This window comes from Canis lupus, chromosome 6, assembly GCF_048164855.1.
Source record: "Canis lupus baileyi chromosome 6, mCanLup2.hap1, whole genome shotgun sequence".
In the NCBI taxonomy this organism is placed as follows: domain Eukaryota; kingdom Metazoa; phylum Chordata; class Mammalia; order Carnivora; family Canidae; genus Canis; species Canis lupus.
Genome location: NC_132843.1, coordinates 77,442,216 through 77,470,134, shown reverse-complemented (window position 1 = coordinate 77,470,134; position 27,919 = coordinate 77,442,216). Strand labels below are relative to the sequence as shown.

Genomic DNA, 27,919 nt, shown 5'->3' with positions numbered 1-27,919 from the left:
GGGATAGCCAGTCCTGCGTGTTGGAATAATTCTAGTACAAAGGTGAAGCCAATGCATCCAACAGATCTCTACTGACCTAGTTCTAAAATAATTCTAAGAGGGAAGTGTGTGACACGATTTGACGAGGAATTATACAGCGAAACCTACCTGGAGAGGCTGATTGGTATTCAGATAGCCATCTTTAAGACATCCATCCTTCCTATACCAGCCAGGGCTCTCCATAAAAATAGAACCAATATAGTATGCATGTATGTGAATGGTGTGTGTGTGTGTGTGTGTGTGTGTGTAGATAGAAAAAAAGAGAAAGATTGATTTTAAGGAATTGCTCATGCAACTGAGGAGGCTGACAAGTCCAAACTCTGGAATGTAGGCCAGCAGGCCGGACGGAGACCCCGGGAAGAGTTGCAGTTTGCATCTGAAGGCAGTTGGCTACAGAATTCCCACTAAACACCTTGGGTTCACAGAGGCATTGACTCACTCTACACATTGGGGGTACTTTCTTCTGGAAATCCCATGTAGCTCATTCATAATAAACGCGTGGTTCCTTCCCATAGCCATGAAGCGCTTGCTACGCATCAGGTAATCAGGGGTCATTGGGTCGTTCGAGGATTACCAACAGAGTATGGCAGGCTCAGATTTGCATTTTAGAAGGCTAACTCGGGCGTCAGTTCAGATGAGGTGACGCTGTATTTGCCAAAAGTTAAATAATGAGCCAAGCATGAACTATCACGTGTGTTTTTCCCAGACGGGTTCACTCTCTAAACACAATACTAAAGCATGCAACCATTTATTTTCCTCTTTATTTTTGTGCCCATTTCCACATTTGGAGCTCACGCTTAAGTCAGTGTAGGTAGTTTCAGGCTAAATATAATTTTATTCTTGAAAGTGTAAAAAGCAAATGCAGCCCCCATACGGAAGGACTCTAGGTTGTCAATCCTTTTTTTTTTTTTTTTTTTTAGGTTGTCAATCCTAAGAGCGTGTGCCTGGTCACCAATGGGCTGATGGTGTTGAGGGCCTCCCAGTGTCCATGCAACTTCTCTCCCTTGCTCAATATCCACTTTGCACAGGAACATTGACATTTTTCATTTGAAAATGTTTCTATATAAAGTGTAAGATGCTTTCAGATGTGGAAAATGCACAGTGCTGACATTCTAACTGAAAGCAATATTCCCTTCCCTGCCACATATTTGCTCGTAATGCAATGGATCAGGAAAGCTATAGTGAAATTATAAATTGCACATGGAAGATAAAATGTTGACTCTCACGAGAAATACAAAAATGGAAGAACAGTATTACCCTAAGGTTTCTCAGCAAGTTTGCCATGTTTATATTCAGTACTTACACAAAACATGAAAACCGTCTCAACGTGCATATATAGGCATGCATCATGCCACACAAGCAAAGATCTGATCATATTAACACACTTATGATGTAACCTAATGTATGTGACACATTTCCTAATTACACTGCCTATAAAGAATGGTTTAAAAGTTTATGTAATTTTTTCCCTTATTTTTCTTTAAGTGCTCAAAGCTAGATAGGAGTCCTTGACCTGTGATAATATGTGATTATTACTTATGAATTTTCTAATTCACTGTGATCATTGAAAATTTCTTTTTGTTTCAAAACGTAAAACTAGGGAGAACAAGGGAAATTTTTAGTTTTTTTAAATGCATATTTTCAAGTGTGTATGCAAGTACATTTAAATGTAGGCCTTACTGGGCAGCCCGAGTGGCTCAGTGGTTTAGCGCCGCCTTTAGCCCAGGGTGTGATCCTGGGGTCCCGGGATCAAGTCCCACGTCGGGCTCCCTGCATGGAGCCTGCTTCTCCCTCTGCCTGTGTCTCTGCCTCTCTTTCTCTCTCTCTCTCTGTGTGTGTCTCATGAATAAATAAATAAAATCTTTTAAAAAAATGTAGGTCTTACTATATGTTAGAGTTACTGTATTCTCATGCAGAGAATTTAAGTGTATAAACAGTCATACCTCAAGGTTTCCCATTATTATGTGAACCTGTTGTTTTGTTTTCCATATATCTCCCAGCTCACTTATGCTATTTCCTCCTATTGAAAGGATTTTTCCCTACTCTTCTCCAAATGTCCAAATGTGGTCCGACTCACCACCTTGTCCAGTACACCTCCCTATCTATCGCTGCTGGGCATAATCTCTTGTTTAAACCCTAATAACCTCTCAGCTCTATCCCTTTCAGGGCACATAACACTTTGTTCCTTGTGTTATTGTCTTTTCATCCTTAGAAGACCAGTCCTTGAAGGCAGGACCGCAATCACTCAGCAGAGTGCTCTTAATCTAGTAGGTGCAAAGTGAATATTTGTTGAAATACTGAGTAGATGGGCAAGGACTTAGAAAAACCCTTGCGGAAAGCCAAGAACTGGTTCTAAGAATGAAATAGCGCTAGCAATTTTAAGAGTCTTAGATTTTCTCTGTCCAAATTGTAATAATCATATGGTCCCAGTTTTCTTTATAAGCTGAGTACAAAAACCTTAGGAATTCAGGGAATCAGACAGAAGTTATAGGATTTTATCAAATAAATTGCATTTCCTTTAATTCCCATGGCTTTACAAATCTGTGATCAATAAATGGCCTGAACTGAAGACAGTGGTTACTTTTACAGATTTTTTTTTTAAATCACAAATTTTTTTAAATTTTTTTTTAATTTTTATTTATTTATGATAGTCACACACAGAGAGAGAGAGAGAGAGAGAGAGAGAGGCAGAGACACAGGCAGAGGGAGAAGCAGGCTCCATGCACCGAGAGCCCGACGTGGGACTCGATCCCGGGTCTCCAGGATCGTGCCCTGGGCCAAAGGCAGGCGCTAAACCACTGCGCCACCCAGGGATCCCGACTTTTACAGATTTTAATGAAACTATTCCCTAAGTATTAATCATTAAAAAGTACCGATAAAGAGCTCATCAAAGAATAAACAGTGAGAAATAAATGAATCACATAAATAGATACACCATTGTAAGATTAGAAGAGGTAACTACGGAATAAATACAAGAAATAGATAGCATCTTAAGAGATTTTATGGCTTATATACCTCTTAGATTGAATGCTACCCATTTATTCTATTATTCAACGTATGATTATTGAGTACTTATTTTTTTAAGTCTGATAGTCTTCTAGTTACTGAGAAGACAGTGGTAAACACATTCTCTGCTTACAGTAAATACATATCTGAAATCAGCAAGGTGGCAGCCAATAAGTGGGGTATGAAATTTTCTGTAAGGCTATCAGGGAAGACCTCTATGATGAGGTAGTATTTGAGCCAACTGTTGAATGAAAGAATGATGGGAGCAATATGAATATTCAAAGAAAGCTTTTCAGACCAGGACACAGTAAGAACAAACCCCCCTGGGGAAAGAGTGTGATTAAAGTGCTTGAGGAAGATTCAGAAAACCCATTAGAGTTAAAACAGAGTGACCAAGAGAATAGTGGCAGGAGATACTGTGAAGGTGTGGAGTGGGAGACCTTGTAGGGCCCTTGCAGGACATGGTTAAGAATTGGGAGTTTATTCAAAGTGAAATGGGAGAGTTTGAGCAGTGGACCTAATATGATTTGACTGAAAGAGCCACTTTGTCTTCTGTGTGAAGAGCATGTTAGGGTTAGGGTGGTGGTAATGTGTAAGGATGAAGCATGGCGACCAGTTAGGACACTATGGCAATAATCTGGGCAAGAGAGGCAGGTGCCTTGTATTAGGATGGTAGCAGTGGGAATGATGAGCAATAGCTGGATTTTGGATATATTTTAAGATAGAAGAATCTGGATCACATTATTTGTTCAGATTTGTACTAACAGATGTCCATAAAAGAAGTCTCTCTTCTAAGAGACCCCATGTTCTCATGTTTATTGTGGCAATCGTTTTCCCACTTACTCTTTGGGGAGTTAGGCTCAATCCCAGTTCTCAAAGAAGCCTGGTTGACAAGCTTGGTGTCAGATGTGACGCCAGATCCCAGATCTTTTCACTATATTTCACATTTTTCTGGTTTTCTTCTGCATACCCAAGACGAGTTTTGCTCTTAAAGGCCATATGTAAAGTATTTTTAGCATTAGGAAAAATTCTGAATATTGACTACATGGTTCACTTCATAAAAAACCATTAGCACTTTCTTTTCAAAAGATTATTGTAGTGATTTTTTTTATCAATGCTTTGGATTTTGTAGACCTAAGACAATGATGCAATAATTCATATTTGAGTGATTTTTAACAGGCACTCACTGTGGGATAATGCTTGCATTTGATTAGTGATTACTTTCTTTGTTGCCTTGTTTTTAATTATGTGTGTTTAAAATTTAAATGTTATTAAAAGCAGTTCTGAAGATACCATTTAGCAAACTATTTTTAAAAGTAAAAATGTAGGTTTTTCTTTCTGGTCTCAACTATGGACATAGTCTTATTGTGAAACATTAGCCAAGGACCTATTTATTTAAATTCTGAAAAATTGCTCAATCATCTGTGCATTGACTTGAAAATATTAACTAATGAGCTAACAGGTTTTATTGTAATGATACTATTGTACTAGGCAATACTTTTTACTGGACTGTTAGGGTTTTACCTCATTCTTTTTTTTTTTCATGTTCTTGAATAAGAGTTGAAGTATTCTTAGAGAGTCTTAGCTGCTATTATATTTAGATTGCTAGAGCATGATGCAAATGTCCATATTTTAATCAGGAAATATGGACATTGACATTAAAAAGTCTTCCCCCTCACATTCTTGTGAGTCATTTTTCCTCCACAAGATTCTTTTCTGCATATTTCTACTAGACCCACACCTGACTCAAATAAACTCTCAGCCTGGAGTCAAGCATTCATTTCTCTCTCTTCTCCATCCCCTTCCTCTGAAAACTCAAAGTTTAATGCATTGTGTATCTATGGATGGTCCATAAAACGCTTGCTATTCAGGCTAAGAGAGATGGGAAGTATAACAGAGAACTGGACACCACCTTTGCTTTCTGAAGACTTGACTCCTAAATAATCATTTTAAATGATCTAAGGAAAAGCTTGCCTTTCACCTTGAGAGGCTAAATGATTGATATCTGGTGACTACTCCTAGTTGCTTATTCTTAAAGGGGAGAAAAAAAGAAGATCATTTGGTCTGGTACCCAAAGAGAATTTTTAACCTTTCTGTGTCCCATCAAAGATAAGTTTCATCATCTCTTTTAAGATAGTTTCCCTTTGGATCCCTCTTTTTATTTTATTCCGCAATGTTGTGCTAACCCTTGATTATAGGAGAATTTGCAGATGTAAGTGCGACAGCTGAAGAGCATAAGAAACAGGAAATATCAACCATCTTCTCCCAGGGTCACTCATTCCATGCATATTTACTGGACTAAGGATATATTAAAATACAGAAAGGAACAGTGTTTGTTTATGCATCTACAGTCACCAGGGGCATTCAAGATGGCACTATAGATTGGTTAGGGAGAGTGTCTTGGTCAGGTGGTGTCTAAGTCCCCTTCCAATGAAACTCTTTCATGTTCCCACATAGATATTAAGGGGAACAAGTGATTTTTCCTGTCTTGGGAGATGCTATAGTAGATGCATGTAGATACACAGTAAGTAGGATAGAATAATTTATCCTCTCAGAGTCACTGATGCTCAACCCTATCTTTCTAAAAATTGGATTGATTGAAAGCCAGGCATGCTTAAACCCTGATTGCATATTTTAGATGTTTTCAAAAGATTATGTAAGAGTAGAAATTGGAGTGTATTATCCTCTGGGCCTTCTATTTAACGTTCTGTTCTGTTTTCAGTGAGCATACGGAATATGATGAAAGAGCATAATGAAATAGCTATTTGGTAGTTTTTTTAGGTTCCAGGGCCCAAAATTTTCTAATCCCATTAACAAAAAAATACATAGCCCCTCAGAGCCACAAATATCTCAAATATTTAAGTTTATGAAACTAATAATTAACATTAGAAATATTTTCTCATACACTTACAACATAACCAAATAATTTTTTCTTGAAATTTTACATGGAAACTTAGTAACATAATCTAAAAAATAAAGAAGTTCTCATTTTATACTATATTAGCAATATATTTCCTAATCTGCAGTATTAACTTTGTAAGAGCTCATTATAAAAATATTACTGCATTATATATAATTAACATTGTGTGTTCTGCTGAAAGAAAAGGAAGTGTTGAATGGCTTTGCTTAAAAACATTGTTAAAGGAGGAATTTTTATTATCTGAAATTCTCATTTAAGCTTGTGTAGCAAGTTTGGCTTGATCGCTGTATGCTGCCATAGAATTTATAAGAGAAAGTGCAAGACTTACCAAAAAGAAAAGAAAATCTATGGTTTTCCTATTCAATACACTTTTTCCTGAGACATATAAATGGCCGTTGATTCTCTTCCTACCCTGTGAAATGTGGAAGCCAATGAAGAAATAGGGGCCTCCAAATAAAAGGGCACACACCCTGTTTATATGAGCAATAAATACTTATTTAGGGAATGAAAAACAACAGAAACAAGCAGAGCTGATTTGTGTCCTATTCTCTATGTACAATTGGACATGCCTATTTATCACACTTCCATAAAAGTGAGCTGAAAACTTTAGGGATATTGTATCCTACACCGAATAGAAACGTAGACTTGAACAACATTGGTCCCTAAAAGTTGCACCCACATTGTTCTAGTTCCTTTTCATGGAGAATTTATGTACCAAGTTTTTAAAGTTTCAATAAACCTTTTATCTGGACGCAAATAAAATGGAACAAAATTCATGATGCATACTTTGGTTTTCTAAGTAATCTGTAAGAAAATTCATAGGTTCCTAAAACATCAGGAATTCTCTTGAAGCAACATCATTCAAATTTTTCATTTAAATGTTTAAAATGCAAATTATACTTTAAAGTTATTTTTATTCTTAAATATCCACAGATTTTGTAAAGCAGAACTAAATCAGCTTCTGAATTATGGATGAAATCTATTCTACCTGTTAAACTACCAAGACAAACTTTATGCTTTTACTTTCTAAAATTAAAATTTGTACACGCAATTTCCCCTCTCACAAAACAAATTTGGACTGCCTTGAAGGAGTACTACATGTAACCGGTAGGAAAAGAAAATGAAAGAAGAATAATAGGAATTAAATGGCCTAAGAGTTCATCATTTGCTCTTATCATTAGGCAAAAAAATTGTTTAAAAGTTGATTTTTTTTTTATGTCTCAAGCATACTCTATTGTTTATTACAGAAGAACCAGCATTCCTGGTAGCTATAACCCATGTACACGTCTGGTCCTGACCTCTATTTATACTACAAATACAATTCTAGTTGTTGTTTCGATGTAAGTGCCATCACAACCATCATTTATTGATACTTGGGTTTTTAAAAACAGCTCTTCATTCTTAACAGTTTCTGCTGGTAGCACATCATTAACAAAATCACATGTTTCCCATTCATGGGTTGGGCGTGTATGGCAGGGTGAATGTTTAGAAAGACGACAATGATGGGAAATATATTGAGGTGTGCAAACTCAAGCACACAAAAATGCAAGACGAAAAGAGCTCCAGAAACCTGGTTGGAGTTTGGAGGAGTTTCCTTGCTTTGAGAAGTATGGAGTAGTTTTAGAGTTTTGTTTGATGATAACAATGAGGCTGAAGGGGGAGCAGGGTGTTGAAGCTGCTAAATCCTCTGTTAGAGAATTGCACCCATACCCGGACTGTTTCCGAGCTCTTCAGCCAACGGTGTAAATGGAAATCACCCAGCTCACACCTGACAGTCACAGCAGAAATTTCCCAGCTCGTATTGGAAATTTGCTGGGTACCAGGTAGACCACAGGAGCTACTAGAGATGCTAGAAGACGAGAGTCACCAAGCAGTCAAGAAATAAATTTGCCACCTTCCATTCATATCGATGTTTTATCTCTTTGAAATACCTTTTAGAGAACATTTACAAAGGACTACATACATAAATAAGTACATACGTAAGTAAAAATAAAGAGAGGAAAAGGCGCAAGTCAGGAGATAGGTTTTCAGTGTTTCCTGAGGCAGGTTCCTAAAAAGCAAATAAAAGCTAGAAAACAGTGTGACAGAGAAGCCATCAAACATACATTTAGATGATGAACAAACAGGAGAGTGAGATTCACGTGCCATGCACACACCACTTGAACCAAAAGATGTTACTGCTAGAAAATTTACACACGTCTAACTTTGCTTTATCTATTTTAGCTCTTTGATCAAAATATTGCTCCAAGCCCAGTATAATACTGAGGTTCATATCCATAATATTTTTTTCCTTCCAGATCGCATTTTCAGGAAAGGAAATTTTAGTTAGTCCTCTCCTACATCAGCAAGATGATTTACTGACTCTGTGGCAATTATGTGTTGAGCTCATTGTTGTTCTCATAATAAACACGCCAAATTTTCCCCATCAGGTGCATCTAAAAACTAGTACATTGTGCTCTGATGGAGTCAAAGAAAGGAAAGGAAAGTTATTCTTGCCAGGCATTGGTAATTCTATTCAACCTCACCTACCTGAGAAGTAGGTGTAGCCAGGTGTTGGGTGGCTCTGGGATCATTTCTTTGAACAATGTGACTCATATCATCTCTGTGATCTTCAGGAAAAATCATTTCCAAGAACAGCTTTAAATGTTATGACATGAATGTGTGCAATAATGGATTTGCATGTGAACATGATTTTTTTTAAAGTTTTTCTCCATTGTTTCCATGTTGGCTTATGGTGAATAATTAAAAATTTGTAGTTTATACTTAAAAGTCTTCCAAGAAGACCCTTACCTAAAAATTTTGGAAGCATATTTTATATTTTTCAAAGCATCAATTTGCAAATGGCATAATCTAGTACAAAACATGCTGGGCTTTACTTTTCTAAGGATCTAACAAAAGAGAACTAAGATGACATTTCATGTAAATTTTTTACAAAAAATATTCTGAATAACAGGCATCCTCCTAATAATGTATGTATTCTGTCCTATACTTCATAAAAGTCCAAATAAATATGCTTTAAATTTAATCATTTTATAATTTTACATACTTTTCTTGCTCCTTTACAAATGTGTTGTTTTACATCTTAGAAAGTATCTTACTTGCACTTGTAATTAACAAAGCTTTACCCTGATAATAGTTTCATTTTTTTCTTTAAATTCAAGATACTCGTTTTCTGGGTTTCAAATTCCACAATGAATATGAGATTCTGGTGATAAAGTGTGGCATATTTACTTTTCCTCATCCATGTATATATAAAATATGAAAATTCACATTTATTTTTAATTAGACCAAATCAGCTCTGAGTCTTACCCCCCTGCTTTAAATTTATATTTACTGTAGATTTTGCTAAGAAAAAAATTAATTTGGCTTTTAGCTCCTAGTTCAGTTGCATGGGTGTATATTATACATGGGCAAACACCTCTGACCCTGGTGCCCAGGGCACTTTCCATTCTCATTTTTCTAGTGTTAAGATGTCACTTATTAGGAGCTTACCAGGAAAGCACAAAACTCTGGCTGTATAACACAGTTTAGGTTTCTTTCACGAAAGTAATCAAAACACATCCTTTAATTTGCAATCTAGTACATCATGGAAACGTTTCCTCACTTTTGCCATCAAGCTTTATTTTCCTGTTCATCTTGCAAAAGCAGAAATAAACATTCGAGAATGCTTAATTTTGCATTTAACAGTTCTTGGATGGATAATTACCTTTAAAATGTAATAAAATATTGTCCCCTAAAGGATTGCCATTTATACCTAAAAATTAACTGCAAATTAAGTGGCTAATGCTGTTAAAAAAAAGAAAACACAAATCCAAACCGAGTTCAATGTTTCTAAGAAGCAGGGAAACCACATATCACATTCAGTTTGCTGCTTTCAAGGTCAGTACTAAGATCAGAGAGCCCCACTGTATGATACAATTGGAAGATAAAGACACATTACTTCCCTGGGAAGCTTTGTCTGAAGCTCCCAGCACAAGTGGGTCAAGTTCCCAGTGATCCTTTGCGCCCGTCTAATTAATGACTGTTGCATTTAGTTTGCCTGAGACTTTAGGATTATATCCCCTCGCCCACCCCAAATAAAACAACCCTGCACATACCCAAATCAACCTATTAGGTGTTCTCATTTCCAGAAATTTGCAGTAAGAAGAGCCTTTAAAAATCTCATAACAATTTTTTTAAAGTATCTTTCTTCATGTATACTTGATTGTCTAGAAAAATCTGTATTCCAAGAAATGGCCTAAATGTTAAATACACAAATAACCTAAGATCACTTCAAATCCTTAGTAGGCGAAATGATTGCACTCTACAAGCATGTGTTTAAATGGTCAGAATTTGCCTTGAAATGTAAAATTAATGATCATTTACTCTGCAGTTTTATGGGAGTATTGCATAAGTACGTGGAAATGGAGCCCCTCTGGTATAACTATACAATGCTGCATTGTTTCATTTCCCATGTTTCTGTGTATATGTTACTGTTTCAGTTTCATTTGTCAGCAAATGTCTGTTTACCCCGCTTCCTGTTATTAATTATGGGAAACAGGTTTTCTTGAAAAATATTAGAGACTCTTTTAACTCTTGTCCAGACACTTCAAGGCAAGATATTGATGATTCCTTTAATGTCTGTACAAAGCCGGAAACGGAGTTAAAATACATTGTTGTCTCACACAGCTTACAACTTCTTATCTCTCACAGAAAAAGAGAAAGAGAGAGAGAGAAATCATAAAAAAAAAAAAAAATCACAGCAGCTTCTAGCCCTATTACTAGACACTGAGATAACAGAGTTGGATACTATTTTCATCAGCCACAAGCGATTAAGTATCGTCACAGTGTGAATTCTGAACTCAAAAATGTTTCAAAGATCAACTTAAATAGGAAAGTGCTAGAAGACAATAAGATATAGTCTAAGGGAAGCGTATCCACAAAGGGACAAAATACCCACTGTAGTATTGGTGTATTACAAAGCATTTTATATAGAAACATATGGTCAGTCCATCTAGCTCTCTGTCTTTGAAATAGGAGCAAATATACTTGCATGCATTAAAAATCATAAAGGAGCCAAAACATCTGGAAGTTTTAGAAGAAAAGCAAAATAGTTATGGGAGGAAAGTTCAGATTAAAAAATGCAGATGTTTAATTGGGCTGTCAGTTATGTTACGAGGAAATAAGGGCAGAAATAACCAGAAGCCACTGGTGGAAAATTAAAATAGTTTCATGAACCATTGCCAAGCTAAAAGCAATGAAATCGGTAACATAATATGGACAGGGGCTTTCTAAACTGAGATCTGAAAATGTTACCATGTGCAATTTTATAAATTAGCCATTTCCAAAAAATCTTTTTCATTAAAGCACAATAAAAGTTTCTCAGACTCTCCTCTCTCTCTTCGGTCATTAACATCGGGCAGTTATTCGGAGTTTGGCTTTCATCAATGACAAGCTCTCCCCCCCACCCTCCTCAACCGGTTTCTAAGACCCTCTAATACTGCTGAGTGGCCAGAAATTACAGATGCAAGAAAAGCTGACAAATGCCTGCCAGGCCCCTCCCCCAGTGCCTCGATAGTCAAAGCCCCTGCCAGAACATGCCTGAAAGCAGCACACCGAGAGACAAAGACACAAAGATTCCATTTTCTCAGTGAAAATAGATTTCATGTGTAAAACACTAGTGAGAAAAAATTGAAAGCTGACACATATGTGCAATTTGAGAGAGAGGCAGGGCTGAATATTTCAAGAAGATTGAAATTGCATTTGATTGCATCAAAGCCTAACAAATGTTGTTTAACCTAAAAGTCTTTTCAGTCTGTAAAAAGACATTCAGTGGCAAGATATTTTATTTTTTTTTAAGCACATGGTTAAAAAGAAAAAGGAATCTTGAGCTCAGTAGAGAGATGTTGATTACATACTACTGTTGCATAAAGAATTAACACTAGCTCACATCACAGGATCTACAAAATAAAGGGGGAAGTTAAGAAGAAGAAGAAGAAGAAGAAGAAGAAGAAGAAGAAGAAGAACCACCACCACCACCCTATTGAATCAAAGGGTTCAGAAAGATAATATTAAATCCTTATGAGTATGTTTCCTATAAAAAGAATCCCCTCCCAGCAGCCCCAGGGTATCATTACTGGAGAGGCAGCGAGTGGTTTATTAGAGATTCAAGCCTTGGCATCTGAGCCTTGCCAAGCATGCAAGTTTTAGCTTGTGAGCCCAGGGCCCTTGGCTTGCACAGTCCCTTCTGGCATCTAACAGCGAGGGCCGTCTGGTTGGTCTCCACACGCCAGGCAGTGTGTGGGTGCAAAGGCTCAGACTGGGAGACAAAGGAAGATCATCGTTTGCTATGGAAGGTCATGCTTCGTGCTTTCCTTCCTACCGAAATTCGTATATGCCAGCATGACATTTAGGGATGAAAGGAGAAATGTGTGAGAAAAGAAGGCCCAATGAAATTCATCAGGGAATTAATCTACAACATATTATAAATAAATAGAGAGAGAGAGGGAGAGAGAGAAGGGAGAGAGAAAGTTTGGAGTTTTGATTTAAAAATGATCTTTTCCCAGAGTTGGGTGTCTCTCATGTTTTGTCACCCTCACTGGGAAATGAACAAGGGATAGTGGAAGGGTAGGTGGGCGGGGGGGCAGTTGGGGTGACTGGGTGATGGGCACTGAGGGGGACACTTGGCAGGATGAGCACTGGGTGTTATGCTATAACATGTTGGTAAATTGAACTCCAATAAAAAAAATTTTTTAAAAATGATCTTTTCATGCAAGGGAAGAGCTTCTCCCACTGACCTACTGAGATTTTTTTTTAACTGTTGGGCATGTTTGTGTTTCTTTAACTTCATGTACCATCGTGAACTGCAAGGCCAATTCAGTTGTATATGAAAGTAACTGGGGTCACTTTTATTTATTTTTTAAAAAGTGTTCTTGAAGTATAGTTGACATACAATATCCCCTTAGTTTCAAGCGTCCCTCATAGGGGGTTGATATTTTCATACATTACGAAATAACCCCCACAATAAGTACACTCACCTTCTGTCAGCAGAGAAAAGTATCACGGTATCATCGACTCCTCCCTATGCTGTACGTCCCCGTGACTTCCTTATTTTGCGATTGTAATTTGTGTCTCTCAATCCCCTTCACCTACTCTGCTAACCTCCTCCACCCTCCTCACTCTTGTAACCAACAGTCTATTTCCTGTATTTCCGATGAGTCTGTTTCTGCTTTATTTTGTTTGTTTTTTAGCTTCTACATGTAAATGAAATCAAATACAGCATTTGGCTTCTCTGTCTGACTTATTTCACTTAGCGTCATACCCTGAAGGTCCATCCACGTTGTCACAAACGGCAAGGTCTCATTCTTTTTTATGGCTGCGTAGTATTCCATTGTGGAAATCCACCACACCTGTGTCTTTCATCTGTGGATGGGCACGGGTTGCTTCCATACCTTACCTGTTGTAAATAATGTCGCGATAACGAAGCGGTGCATATGTCTCTTCGAATTGGTGCTTTTATTTTCTTTAGATACTCACCCAGGAATGGAATTGCTGGATCATGTGTATTTCTATTTTCCATTTTTTGAGGACTCCCCACACTGTGGCTGCACCAATTGACATGTTCACCAGCAGCATATGAGGATTTCCTTTTCTCCTCAGCCTCGTCCACACTTGCTCTCTTTTGTCTTTTTCATGATAACCATTCTGACTGGTGTGAGGTGATGTCTCAGTGTGGTTTTGATTTGCATTTCCATCATAATTAGTGATGTTGAGCATCTTTTTATGTGTTTGTTTGGCGTCTGTATGTCTTCTCTGGGAAAAAAAGTTGTCTATCCAGGTTCTCTGCCCTTATTAAAATCAAGTTGTAGAGTCTTTTTAAAATATTAAGTTGTGCACATTCTCTATAATTTTGGATACTAACCTCTTATCAGATGTAGGATTTGCAAATACCTTGTCCCATTCACTACGTTGCCCTTTGGTTTTGTTGATGGTTTCCTTAGCATTGCAAAAACGTTTTGGTTTAATGTGATCCCATTTATTTATTTTAGCTTTCCTGCCCTTGCCTGAGGAGAGGGCCCCTGCAAAATATTTCCCTGACCGGTCAATGAGCTCACTGCCTCTGCTTTCTTCTCTCTCCAGTTGAGCCTGCTGCCATTCTGATCCCCATCCATCCAAGAGCATGCTGTCCTTGATAGATAGGCTCAATGCTTGCAGAATAGTCGAATGGGCTTAATATGTGTTGAAAAGTGTTAGACCATTTACAGGTTAAAACATAATGAATAGTAGCTGTCAGGGGTTATAGACCAAGAAAGCACGCCGGGAATACTTTAAAAAAAAATTATGGTAAAGTTTTTAGAAATTGAGAACACATTTTTGTACTTCGCCACTCCCTTTCAAGCCCCTGCAGTTCTTAAATTCCTTTAGTCACTAGGAATATCAGAGAGAGAGAGCAAAGAAACTGAGTGCTTCATAATCTTATAAGAGATGACTGAGAGGAAAGTGAGAATATTGGGTAAACCCTATGACCCCTGAAATGTTCTCCACAAACTCTCCATTCCCACAGCAATACTCATGGCAGGAGAGACCTTCTAGCTATCCTTTCCAGTCTAATCAAAATACCAGCCAGCGTTCTGAACAAGATATTTATAACATTAATTAATAAAGCTGCTATCTCAATTGGGTCATTAAAAATAACCTCAGTGCGCACAGCATCCCTCTATTTGCCATCGGAAGGGAGTGTCCCACATCTTGGAGAGTTGGGAGCACAACTGTTGATGCGTATTCAGTCACCGTTGGGTTGACTGAGCCTCAGTTTCCTTTTGCAGGATAGGGAATTTTGGAAACCGTGGGAAATTTGGGGAGGATTCACCCACACATTGGAGTCGCGTTAACTCCAAAATGCTAACATGTCTATGTGCACAGTGGGAAGAGGGCGCGACACTTGTGTCACCTTTTAAGACTTAAGAGTCTTTTTCTCCTTTCCCCTTTATTCCCTTTCACTATTTTTTATATTCCCCAAATGAGAAAAAATAAGTGGGAAATATCAGAAAGGGAGACGGAACATGGAAGATTCCTAACTCTGGGAAACTAGTAGGAACTAGGGGTGGTGGAAGGGGAGGTGGGCGGGGGGTGGGGGTGACTGGGTGGCAGGCACTGAGGGGGGCACTTGAAGGGATGAGCACTTATTCTGTATGTTGACAAATTGAACACCAATAAAAAATAAATTTATTAAAGAAAAATAAGACTTAAGAGTCTTAATACGAGGAGCAATCCCAGGGCATTCCTGGAGCTAGGAAGACTGGTGAATTCGATAAAATAAATCAGACCAAAGCTACATAATCACCACGCCACTGACCGGTTCCTTGATGTGTCTGCACACACTTCAGAACGTTTCTGGAACTCTGAGTCTGATGCCCTGTGATCTCTGATTTCTTAAAGTATACGTGACACCTTTATGCTAACTTCCTCCCTGTTGGTGGTGGCCACGTGTCTGCTGAGCGGCTGTGCACAGAGTGGCTGAGTGAGCCAAAGTGAAGGGGCATTCGTGTCCTAAGCCCCAAATTAAAAGAGGGGCTCCTGTAGGCCCCAGCCGACACTGCCGAGCCCACTGCCTTCGCCTGGGAAGACTTGAGAACAGCAGCGGAGGGTGCGTGAGGTTGTGCAGTGCACGACCTGGCCGTGCAGCCAACAGGGTCACTCATGCCTCCTTAGACGCCCCTCCTTGGCAGTCCCTAGAGCCTCAGGAGCCGATGCACAAAGGAGAAAATTACGAGAAGAAATTATATTGTTGCGTGGAAGATATTGGGGAAAATACTGATTATCTTTTAACGGAAATAGATTCTCTAAGAGAGAATACCTCTGTCTACCCTAAGAAGATCAACAGACTTAGACATGCTAAACAGTGTTTCTTACGGTCATTTTTTTTTTTTTTTTAACTGGATACCAGGATTCCCTAATTTCAGAGTAAAAAGGAAAATAACAATGTGCTTGTGTTCATTTAACCTAATTGAAAGGGAGAAAACCACACTGCTTAGTCACATTCCATATTTTCTTTTTTTGAAAATTCAGCTGCTATCATAGGCTAGAATAATAGCATTGTGTTATTTAGAGGAATTAGTCTCTGTAGAGAAATTAGATGATGAAAAACAAAGCAAATATGTTTAATATGTCTGGGAATAAAATCTAGATTTATCTATCAATTGTACTAATGGTAGGTAATATTTTAAATCCTTTTTAAACATGGGAAATACATCCAAAGGAAAACGAATCCTTATAACCACTTAGCATAGCAGAGGGAGCCAACACTGTTTTAGCTTCTCAGAGGTTTCTGATTGTTACTTGACAAGACATTTTATGGTGGGGGAAACCCAGACAATGTTTTCTGGGGCCAAATTAGTAGCCCTAGAAAAGTAAAAATTTAGGACATGAGAAGTTGGCAGATCTCTATGGATTGTTGCATTGGGAAACATCCCATAAGAGGATAAAAATCTATTTTAGCTCATTTACTTAACATGGCTTGAGTTTCATGTACTATCACTTTTTGTTTTGTACAGGGATCTTGGCAAAATTAGCAACGAATCCATAAAGGAGACTAAAAGCCATTTGATCTCCCTCTTCAATGACAGTCCCACAAAAGTCGAAGAAATACATTATGTCTCCAATGAAGAGAGCAGTTGTACCCTAAAATTAGGACATGATTAAGGTATGACATTTCTTTTAGTTCAGTTGCAATGCTTTGTTCTATTACAGATCATTTCTTCTCCCTTTTTTATCCCAGTATCTCTCTCTCTCTCTCTCTTCCTTTTCTTCCTCTCATTAGCAGATTGTCTTTTATAATTGATGTTGTTCACCGCCCTTTCATCAGATATATGCCACATCTCTTAGGCGAGCCATCCAACAGGGCACCTAAATACACATTAGAAGGTACTAGGAGCCATGAGTCGCTTTGACCTCCTCCTCAGGGCAGTTATAATAAGCATCTTGATGCCACTGAATGCAATGCTGTATTCAAATAATAGCCTTCATCTTTACCCTCTTTAAATATAAAAGTAAACCTTGAAGCCTTTGAAGGACCTAACCAAACAACACACATGTGAAAATAGACCAGCGAGTCTTTGAAAAAAAAAAAAAAAAAAAAAGACCTTATGTAAAATCTGTAAAGAATCTTGGCAGTTTTTCAAGAAAGACCTCCAGGTAAACGATGGCTGTGAACAAGATACGTGGCCGTCTAGTTATAGGGATCATTATTGTGGGCCCTCTGTGCCATTTTTGTTCCCAGCAGGATCTTTCTTTTCTCATCGAGTTTTCAGGGATATCTATCTACTGTTCTCTGTGTGTAAAGCATATTGAAGTGGTCCCACAAAGATGCACTAATTAAAAGAAACAAAACGTAGAAAAAAAAAAAAACCTAAAAGAAAAAAAAAACTTTGTCAAGTGGTCAGACAGAGTGGAACTAGAGGATTATAGGTAAGAGGGATAAAATGAAGGGTTGGAAGCTATAATTTCTATTTCTGTGGTGGCAACCGCATCAGCTATTGGAGTCAGGCAGTTAAAAGATATGGCTACTTAAGCACAGAGTCTGGGAAGAAGACACTTCAAAATATAACAGTGAATCAGGCCTCTGATGGCAAAGATGCACTAAATGATGGGGATCCCTTGCCGGGGTCCTTTTCCTAATTGTCTCGACTTCCTTCTTTCCCATACTCATGTCTTCCACTTTCCATTTGTTTCCATCCTTGTCTTGCACAAGTCCATCTAATACTTTCCTTCCTCCTAGAAAACAGAGAACATATTTTAAAAGGAGACCCTGCATCTCAAGGGACTTCTTCATTTTGCCAGAAAATAGTTCATTCTTGAACATGATCTGACTGTGGATTCTCAGGAAAAGCCCCCCTCCCTATAAATAGTTTTAAAGAGCATGTATGCACATATGGATGTCAGGCAATCAAATCTGTAGATAGAGTAATTTGAAGAATGAATTATTAGAGTGACAGGATCACTTAGAAAACATTGAGAAATACAGATAGCTGTCTAGCTTACATAATATTTACCATCATCTTGGGAGTTTCATCCTACCATTTGGCCTTATCCTTATATTTTTATTGGAATTAACAGAATCAGAGAGTTAGTAGAAAGCATAGAAATCTGTAATACAGTTTCTCGTATTGAAGTGAAGAAAATGAAGCCCAGAAAATAATCTAAGTCATCTTGCTTGTCTAAAATGCCATTGGTTTAATTTTAGTTTTGCATATACATAGACCAAGAAAATACTTTCCCAGAAACTGGTTACAAATGTCTGAGAAGAGACATAATCATTAAAATATACATGTAGTAAATATAATATCATTCAGTAGTTGCTAATATATATTGAAATTGCCTGGAGGTTTTATGCATTTAGGAAAACTTACTTTCATTGTTAATATAGCCTCTGACCTCTGTATATGTATAACATGTAAACAAGTTCAAATTTTCTATAAGTCAACTCTATTTTTGTTTACAAGTACAACCCCCTTTTGATTTTTTTTTTTTTTTGTCTTCTGATTATATATTACTCACAGTTCTGTAGTTTTAACCAGAACAAAAAGGATTGCCCGGAAGAAAAGAAGGTAAGTTATTTCCTAAGTTGGGTTGGAAATTCAGAAGTTCTTTTCCATCACCAGCATTGTATTCTTGAAAAAAAAAATAAGACAAACTCTAATTTTTTTTCACTTATGAGCTGTTCCCATAAAAACTGGCAGAGGGGGGTGGGGAGGAAATCCACTGTAGAGACACAGCTATACCCTATTATTAGAGGCATTGGTGGTATCCTATAGGAAATATAGTTTGTTCTTGAAGACAGAATAGGCTTAATGTCAAAAAAAAAAACTAAAATATCACACATACCCCAAAAACATGTTTATAAAACAAAGCTTTTAAATTTTTAATTATACCACTAAGCTGGCTTTCTAGTTTTTCTAGGATATCAAGGCATTCAAAAAAAAAAAAAAAAGAAAGAAAGAAAGAAAAGAAAGAAAGAAAAAAAGAAAGAGAAAGAAAGAAAGATTTACTCAGGTTAGTGTTGGAAACATCACATAGAAATATGTGTGGTGATGTTACTGGAAATGACTATTTTTGTAAAGTAAACAAGTAGAATGTCTGAGTTTTAAAAAGCCTGCCACACTGCCTTAAGGTTAAAGATGCAAGTCTAGATATATCTAAGAAATTGTAGTTTGTTTAACTTTTGGTTCTAAGTATTTTCTGATGCAAATATTTAAAAGATTGCTATGTCTTCAGTTAAAAATGAACATTTTGATGAAGTAGTAATACTTAGGTTGTTTTCAGTTTCTGTAATTAAATGCTACTTGCTACTTATTCGGGGCATAGGTTTCAGTTCCAAATCATTGAGGACACGGCTAAGTGACATAACCTAATTTTTTAAAAAGTCAAACAACAATTTTGTGGCAGTTTTCAACTATAACTTTAATTTGTGTTTTAGGGACTTCATATGTAGTTAAATAGCATCAGGATCTTAATTATCATAATTTAAATGATAATCTATAAAATATGGAACATGATAATATAATGAATGCAGACTTAAGGAAAAATTGCATCCCCTTAGCCAGAAAAGTACGGGAAATCAGAACCAATGAGGAACATAATTATTTTTCCTGATACTTCGATAGACTAATCTATAAAAGTTGGGTTTGATAGATCTTGTCTTATTGGTATATGAAGAAACCCACGGCTGACATCAGAGTTTGTGGGTGTGTGGCATGTATATTCTTAATAAAGATATCTATGATCAATATTGCAGAGATAATTAGGCTTCACATAAAACTACCTCTTTTAGAGTCTTCAAGGCCAAGGAACTGCAGCTGTGAATCACCTGCCTCTTCCACAGAGAGTGCCAAAGGGTCTAACTCCATGAAAATTCAACCAGAATGCACAAAAATACAATATTCCCAATCTGCTATTTATATTGCCACATAAATTATATATATGCACAACAATATTTGCCCATTGTTAATTTTTATGTTGCACAATTATACTAAATTTTGAATGGCATTTTTAACAAAAGAAGCCTAGAAGAAACATCCTTTGGCTAAACAAAGGACAAAGTCATCACGTATACCTGAGAAAACATTTTTAGATCTATTGTGGGGGTTGCTGAAAGATACACTGAAAGATGCTTATGGCTCAAGAACATATTTCATTTAGAAGCTGAGCTGTGCTTTCGTATTTTATCGACTTCATAAATACTGGATCGATAGGTTTTCAATCATAAAGGAAATTTAGAAAGAGAAGAAATGTAAGTGAAAAATCTTGTTAGGAGCAGTAGTTATATAGAGAAGTGACTGCTTATTTTTTCAAGATGAAGTCTCATTTTAAGTAAATAACATTTTCAGGAAAAGAAGTTGGTTAACAAAACAACGTTCACATGAGGCAATATGCCACATAACTCAAAGCCGGTGCAAAAATGTTAGCTTGTAAAAGGGGATTCAGTGCTGGTCAGTAATCACAAGCTATATTTTCTCCACTGAAAAGAAGAGCTCTCTTCACATTTTGAGTATAAGTAAAGGGAATTTAGTTCATGTTCCACAGCTCTATGGCCATGATGGCAGGCTTTGATTTTTCAGTGGGTATCATGGAAATTATAATAACTATGACCAACTTGTATTGACTAAATAGGACTTAATTTTTCTCTAGCCTGGGGTTCCTCAACAGAGGCACTATTGATATTTTGGACCAGATAACTACTAGGCATGGGAGATTGTACATTGTAGCATTGTGCATTGTTACATTTTTAGTCAACATCTTGGCATCTACTCACCAGATGCCGGTAGCATTCCTCTCTCACCACATTGGCATTAGCAGACATTGCCTTTGGTTGAGAAGCACCTGTCTAGACATTTTTCATTTCTTGTCTTATCTCAATGGAAAATAAGTTATGTTGGTTTTCTGCAGGATCTTTAATAGACATTTTCTATAGAACACTCTAAGTGAAGAAGTGGTCTACAATGCAAATGTTTCTGTAGGATACAAAAAAAGTAGGATACAAAAAATAGAATCTCAATAGTACATTCATTACTTGAAACATTAAATATTGTATTAAAATGACACAGATTTTAAGGGATATTGACTGTGAGCTCATATTTTGTGCCATACCTGAAAATTTGCCACATAAGCCAGGTAAATTAATGCAAAATATGTTTGCCTCTGATTGGACATGAAAAATTTTTTCATGTGTATTATAGCTAAATATAACAATACCTTTTCAGAGGTAGCTTTCTGCAGCAGAAAACAAACTAAGGATTCTTACCAGATAATTCTCCATGGAGCTGATTATAGCAGAAGAGTGGCCCTCGTGTGTGTTTTCTGTACATGTTGACTTTATCCATGTACTAGAGCACAGTTTCCCTGCAATGGCACACAAACTACTGAAAACAAAAGAAAACAATCTGCAGAGAACCTGGGAAATCATCATCAAAATGGGCTGATAACCATGTATTTAAAATATGGATTATCAGCTATTTTTTAACTAACAGTAATGAGATGGTAGAGAAGTTATTACCTTGATATGTCTTTGGGATTTGAGGGGTTTTAGTGGAAATATATGTAAGCAAGGGGAAAAAATAAGCTAATATGGAAGATTAAGAAGCAAGCGGTCAAAGAGAAATATGCAGGAAGCAAGGAATCCTGTTTTAGATGACAGGAAAAAATGTGTTGATAGTATTGATCCCTGGGCCTTCTAAAAACTTAAGCCAGTAAGTCTTAGCTTGATTTAACTTTAACACAAAAAGCTCCATGAATGATTTCAATATATTAAATAATGTTTTGCTTAGCTTTTGTATACAATTATAAATGTATTATGAGTGTGTGTGGCTTCCCCTGTGAGCATCCGGGAAAACTGAGTTGATTTGCCCTTCCTTCTTGAAGGCATTCATGAACTTTTTCAAAAGTTCTTTAAGATGACCTACTTACAGACCCACTACTAGATGATATGGAGGCATTAACATTTATATATAACCAATATTTATTTTTTTATTATATTTTTCAGACTTGAGATTTAACAAAAATCTCTGGATCCATGAAAGATAAAATAACAGGTTTGCCTTTTACAGAGCTTGATCTGTACACTAAGAATAGATATGGGCTGAGTTCCTTTCTAGCATGAATTGGATTATTAATGAACATATAGTCATGAATCTATAATGCCAAGAGTTAGGCATAAAACTTGGAAAGGCTTATAGCTCCAACTTGTAGTAATGAAATTATAAAATAGAGTTATGCTTATAGTTTTTTTCTTTATGAAGAACTCCGAGTAGCCATGCTTTATTTCTGCATGTGCTTTTTTTTTTTTTTTTTTTTTTTTTAATGACAGTGAAGTCTTTCCTTGTTAACATGTAAGAGGAAAAATGGATATAAGGACTTATCATTGCTACTGAGTTTTGAAAGTAATAAAGCATTTTTATAGAAAATATGTAGAAATTGAAAATAGAATTTCTTTTCCTGATGTACTATGCCACTATTTCTTGAAACTTAATTACTAAAGGGTGATTTTGATTATCACACTTTTCTAGGTCAAAATTTCCCAAACTTTTGCTATATCAGAATTACTTGGAAGGCATGTTAAAATATAGATTGCTGGGTTTCATGACCAGTGTTTCTGATTCAATAGGTGAGGCCCAAGAACTGCATTTCTTGCAAGTGCTCAGGCCGTCCGGGTCCTGAAAGCCTCACTGCTCTAGACATATTTTTAGTCCCATCTAGCCTTTTAGTGTGGTTGGTAACTTCCTCTTTGTTGAAAATGGGAAAGGCTGCATAAATATAAATATGTTAAAGAAGTTGTATAAATTTTAGTTCACTCATCTGCAATAGACCAAATCAGCTTTGTTCCTGGGAAGAATGACTTATGACAGTGGATGTTTTTAATAAGAGTCTTCACATAGCATTGAAAGACAGGAAACCTTAAAAGGAAAAGAAAACTGATAAAACTACTCCCAAACAGGGATTTAAATGAGCTAAAAACCTCTTTTTTTTTAAATGCCGCTTACAAAGTAAAAGTTCATTTTCCCACACTAGCAAACACTTAGTTATCAATATTTTGTTCATATTTTTTCCTTAGTCATCCTTTTTCCACTTGCCAGAAAAAAAATTAATCATTCTCCCCATTCACTGCCCCTCTCCCAAGGTATGCAATTGTTCTTGCCCTTACATATTTTACAGCTTACTTGTACAGCAAGACCCTACTAATGCAATATTTTTTATTTAAACTTTGGCAAAGTCCTATTAAATCTAAGATGTCATTAAACTGCAGGACATCTAATATATTGAATAGATCGTTCGGGATTCAAAACAATCTTTTCAAAGGTATGCAGGGCTGTCACCTATGGCTATAGATGCTGTGCACTGCATAACTCCAAGAGGTACCATTGATCTGGATGATGATGTAAATTCTCCCTGTAATTGTGCAATCAGGTGTTCCTTGGTCAAAAATAATAGGCCGAGTGTAATAAGATGGACATATAGTGCTTGTCTTCACTCCAAAATTCTTGGAGAAGGGGGGACGTATAGCAGAAGAATCGCACATGTGATTTACGTCTGATTTAGTTGACTGCTATTAGCTCACTATGAGTCAATAATAATATACAACTGCTCACACAAACCATGAGAAGCTTAGTGTTTCAGTGGGTTGGTTTTCTGGGGTGAGGGAAATGAGAAATCTCTTAGCTTTGTAGCTGGTTAGAATGAATCCAGAGTTGACCACTTCTCAGACACTATTTTCAATCTTGCCTTGCTTGTAAGTAAACCAAGGCACCAATTGTTAATGTTCATTTACAGAGAACACTCAACAAATGTTCTACACTCAGCATAATCACTGAGAACCTTTGACAGACAAGCAAGAAATTGTTGAATTTTTTTTCAATTAATCTTAATGACCTGTGAACAAATATGTACTGGTTTTGCCAGTGAGGTATGCCAAAATTGAATAGTCTTTCAAATTTCCTTATGGAAATACTGCACCTTGATTCTGGCTTTGGAATAAAAGTTTATGGGTTTTTTTTTGATAACTTCTAACCTTTGACAACACAGCAGGAGAAGCTGAGAAAGGAGCTATTTTTAGCTGAATACTGGAAAATCATCATCCAGTTTCCTCTGCTCAGTCACTAATAATTGCAGACAGCCTTAAATAGAATTGTTGATTAATTCATCTGGGTCCAAACATTTTATTTCTTTTTTTTTTTTTTTATTAATGTAGTGGGTAAACTGTGGTTCTGGAACACTTACTGTGGTTCTGGTAAATCTTGTTGTTTGGTTCTCCTGATAAGACCAACTTTAGTTGACAATGCCCATTAACGCTCTACAGATGCTTTGTACAACCAGCAATATGATGCTTGGAGAGTGCTCACTCTTTGTTTCCCACACATTTTAATAATTCTGGCATATCCTTTGCCACAGAAGCAAGTGTACAAATGCTGAGACACTTCTACATGAAGACCTAGTTCATGATGTGCATATCCAAAACATTGACATTGATGCCGTATCCATGCTTTTCAAAGGGGAGGGAGATCTGTGATAACAAAATTGTATCCCTTCCTTCCTGCAATTACCTCACTATCCTTCCAGCCTTGACATCTGGAAACCCACGGCTACAGTAGCAGCTGTGATTCCTGTTCTTACAGCAGGAAGTTGACTACGCATTCCAAAGTGCCCTAATTGTTTTGATATTTTATGGCTGCTTAAGGAGCTTGGATATCGGAGAACACACTATTTCGTATCAACCGCATTTTGGAACCATACACCAAAGTATTCCTTGACACCTAGAGGTATTGCAGGTGGTCTTTCTTCAGGATGTATACCTGTTCATTGTGGTCAGATTCTAAAGTTAGCCATGTTAAACACCGCACGCTTTATTAGAGAATTAAACCAGGTTTTGCTCAATATCACGCTGTTTTTCATAGTTTATTTGGTGGTTTCACCTCTGCTGTTATTTTCTCAAGTAATTAGTACGGAAGAAGGCTTATCCAGAGGCATACTCTTATCTAAATACTTGGAAGAGAATTGACTACTTTAAGTTAGAAATTGATTCTCATAGTATTGAGAGAATCATTATGCTTTGAGTTTGCTTACAGAGTGCCTCTTAACAGAGATTTTCAGATCCTTCTCGGTTTCTAGATCTCCAAAAGAAGTGCAGAATGATTAGTATTGCGCATACACGATTGTATTTTGTCCTCACTAAATTGTCTGAAACTATTTTGGGATTTGAGCCAATAAAACCTATAATATTGTTTATTCAGAATGCTTTTATTCCTTAAAATGAATCAAAAGGAATAACTACTGTGTTTTACTGTTAATTTATCTTTAAAATGGCTACAAATAATAGTTATCTTCATTATAAGAGCATTAGTGCTTTTTTCATCATCAAATTAAGAATGAAATGGGTTTCAGTAACACCCTACAATTACCTTATTAATCAAAATTATTACCAGTGATCTCCTCGAAGCTAAACTGGTTTGCTGCAGAACAGGTTGAGGATTGCTGTGATTGAGAGCATAACTCTGCAAAAATACATTGACATGATTTTTATTTAATTTACAGATTTTATCAAGATTTTCCTCTTTCTAATATTTTCCCCAAATATAACCATATCCCCCATTGTATATTTTTATTTGCCTTAATCTCCAATTTAATTTAATTTTTCTTTTTGCTTAATTACATCTGGAATTTTATATTCATAAGTGGTTAAATCTCAATCTCTCGCTCTCTCATAATTAAATAGTTGATTTAAAACAATTATTTATGTCTTCTAGTGACTATAATCTCTGATATTCCCTTCTGGTTAGAAATATTTTTACACTAGATTTATGATGTGTTTCCTGTGATACTGATTCTGTGTATGCTTAAACATTTTTTATCAGTATTATCCAACTGTTCCTATGATAACTAGAAGTTATTGCGCTTTCTCCTAGTATCTTAATACTCCAGTGTATACTGAGTGTTTAAACAACCATAAAAGCAATATTTGTTTGCATAGTTATTGGTTTGTTTACCTTCACTGCTCCAGAAAATCTTGCTAGGCAATCTGCCTGGGGCTGATACTTATAACCATTAGCAGTTATGGATTCTAGAAAGCTACTGACATGAACTTTTTAAAAAAAAAATACCTGAAAAACAGATACAAAATATGCAGTGTATTCCTAGGGTAGATTTTGTTGCCATTCATGCCCTTGCCCTTCTTGTTATCTTAACTCTAATTAACTTTTTCATTAGGAAGCCCTGACTAATAGGAAATCTGTTTCAATCTTGGGTTCTTCCTAGACATTCATAGACAGATGCATAATTTTCAAAACTAATAAAGCAGAGTTATTTTATATGATGATGTCTTTACACATCATTTATGTTTTGCAGGGGTTTGGGTAGTATGCCCGTGATGTACTTTTCATTGTCAAGGAATCTCATCTACACAAAAGAGGCGTGGGTGCACCATCCAGCAGGTGGGGACTGCTGTCATCTGACATATGTACTGAGCTCTGGGGTGGGTGGGGGGATACGAGGAAGAATGCATGGGACACTGCTTTCAGGGAGGTTACACTCTAGAGTCTGTACTAATAATATGCCACCAACAGGCAACAACAAAAGCCAGGCAAAGATTTTGACAGAAACCTCTCCAATTAGTCCCCACGCTGGGACAGGCAACCAAAGAAGCCTCCGTTTCTACTGAATCCAAACCATTTTCTGAAATATTTAGAAGAACAGCCTTAACAAAGAGGTCAGTTACAGGCTTTGGTTTTGATTTTGTTTCCTTATTGTTGAGTGTCTTGCAGAAAAGCCTGATGCATTTGAATTGTTGTACTTTGAGCTTGATCTGGGCCAGAAATTGTGCTGAATAAGTTTTTTTTTCCTTTTTCTTTCATTTTTAAAAACAATTTTCTAAAAAACTGTCAAACAGAAAGTTGACTCTTAGAATTTCATCATGTCACGATAGAAAAAATGTATCAAGGAAGAAAAAAAATCCTACTTAGGCATATGACCTTTCACCTTTAAACTGTTTCAAACCTGACTTTGGTAGTTTATTATCAAGATTTTAGTAACTTATTGTCAAGATACTTTAAATTTGGCAGGATAAAAAATATGATTTTTGGTCTTTAAATATACTGCTTCAATCATCCCCCAAATTTCACCTAGAAAAGAAACTGGAAATACTTCCTAAGTGTGAGAATAGAGAACAGAAACAAATATTTACTTATATCGGACTCAACCTCGGCAAAAATATCCTTAACTTGGTATCTATTTCTTTTAAATTTATCTCTCAGTTTTTAAAATTAAAAAAGAATCCCGATATGAATGCCTAAGACCTAAAGTTTACTGGATTCTGGAAACTATCATGGCATACTGTGGTGTAAAAACAATATTTGTTTTTGACATGAATTTGCAATGAGCTATCAAGACTGTGCAAATCACAATGAGTGATTCCTTTTGTCAGATTTTCCAAAGAACAAGACATAATGAATCTATTATGAATGTCTCCCACATCGTTATTTCCCCTTAAATGTAACATACGCATTTACAATTTAAAGCTAAAAAAATTGTTAACATATCACAACTTTTCAATTATTAAGAGACTTCGAGAATTCGCTGTGATTTTGCAAATAGTCGTAGCATACATTTTATTACAGATTATTATCTAGTGAGGTGCCTCACTAGATAATAGAGGTCAAATGTATGTTTATGTTCTGTTGAGTCTTATAAGCCAAACCCGTCCTTACTCTTTAAGAAAAGAGACGAAAACAACAATGTTCTTAATTCCTAAGATACAAAAGCCAGTAAACTGTACACATCAAGACATTCGGAATTAGTCTAGTCACTTTAAACCCAGATGTGTGTATTTTGAGCACATTTTTTTGAGCACTACATAGTCATAAAGTAACCTAAAATAACAATGAAAGAAAACTAAGCTCTGCTGATAAAATACACTTCACTTTTTATGTGGTGTTA

At 36.5% G+C, this 27,919-nt stretch overlaps 1 long non-coding RNA gene across 6 annotated transcripts in view; it reads left to right on the top strand.

Annotated features, from left to right (window-relative positions):
* Positions 1–27,919, top strand: part of LOC140635961 (uncharacterized) — a 76,941-nt gene that overhangs the window by 21,082 nt on the left and 27,940 nt on the right. For 3 of the 6 annotated variants that reach the window (XR_012033329.1, XR_012033324.1, XR_012033327.1), the window contains exons 2-3: positions 16,498–16,646; positions 26,333–26,418. This is a non-coding gene — a long non-coding RNA (uncharacterized lncRNA). The remainder of the gene's footprint in view (positions 1–16,497; positions 16,647–26,332; positions 26,419–27,919) is intronic. The other 3 variants (XR_012033328.1, XR_012033325.1, XR_012033326.1) reach the window with 1 other exon arrangement.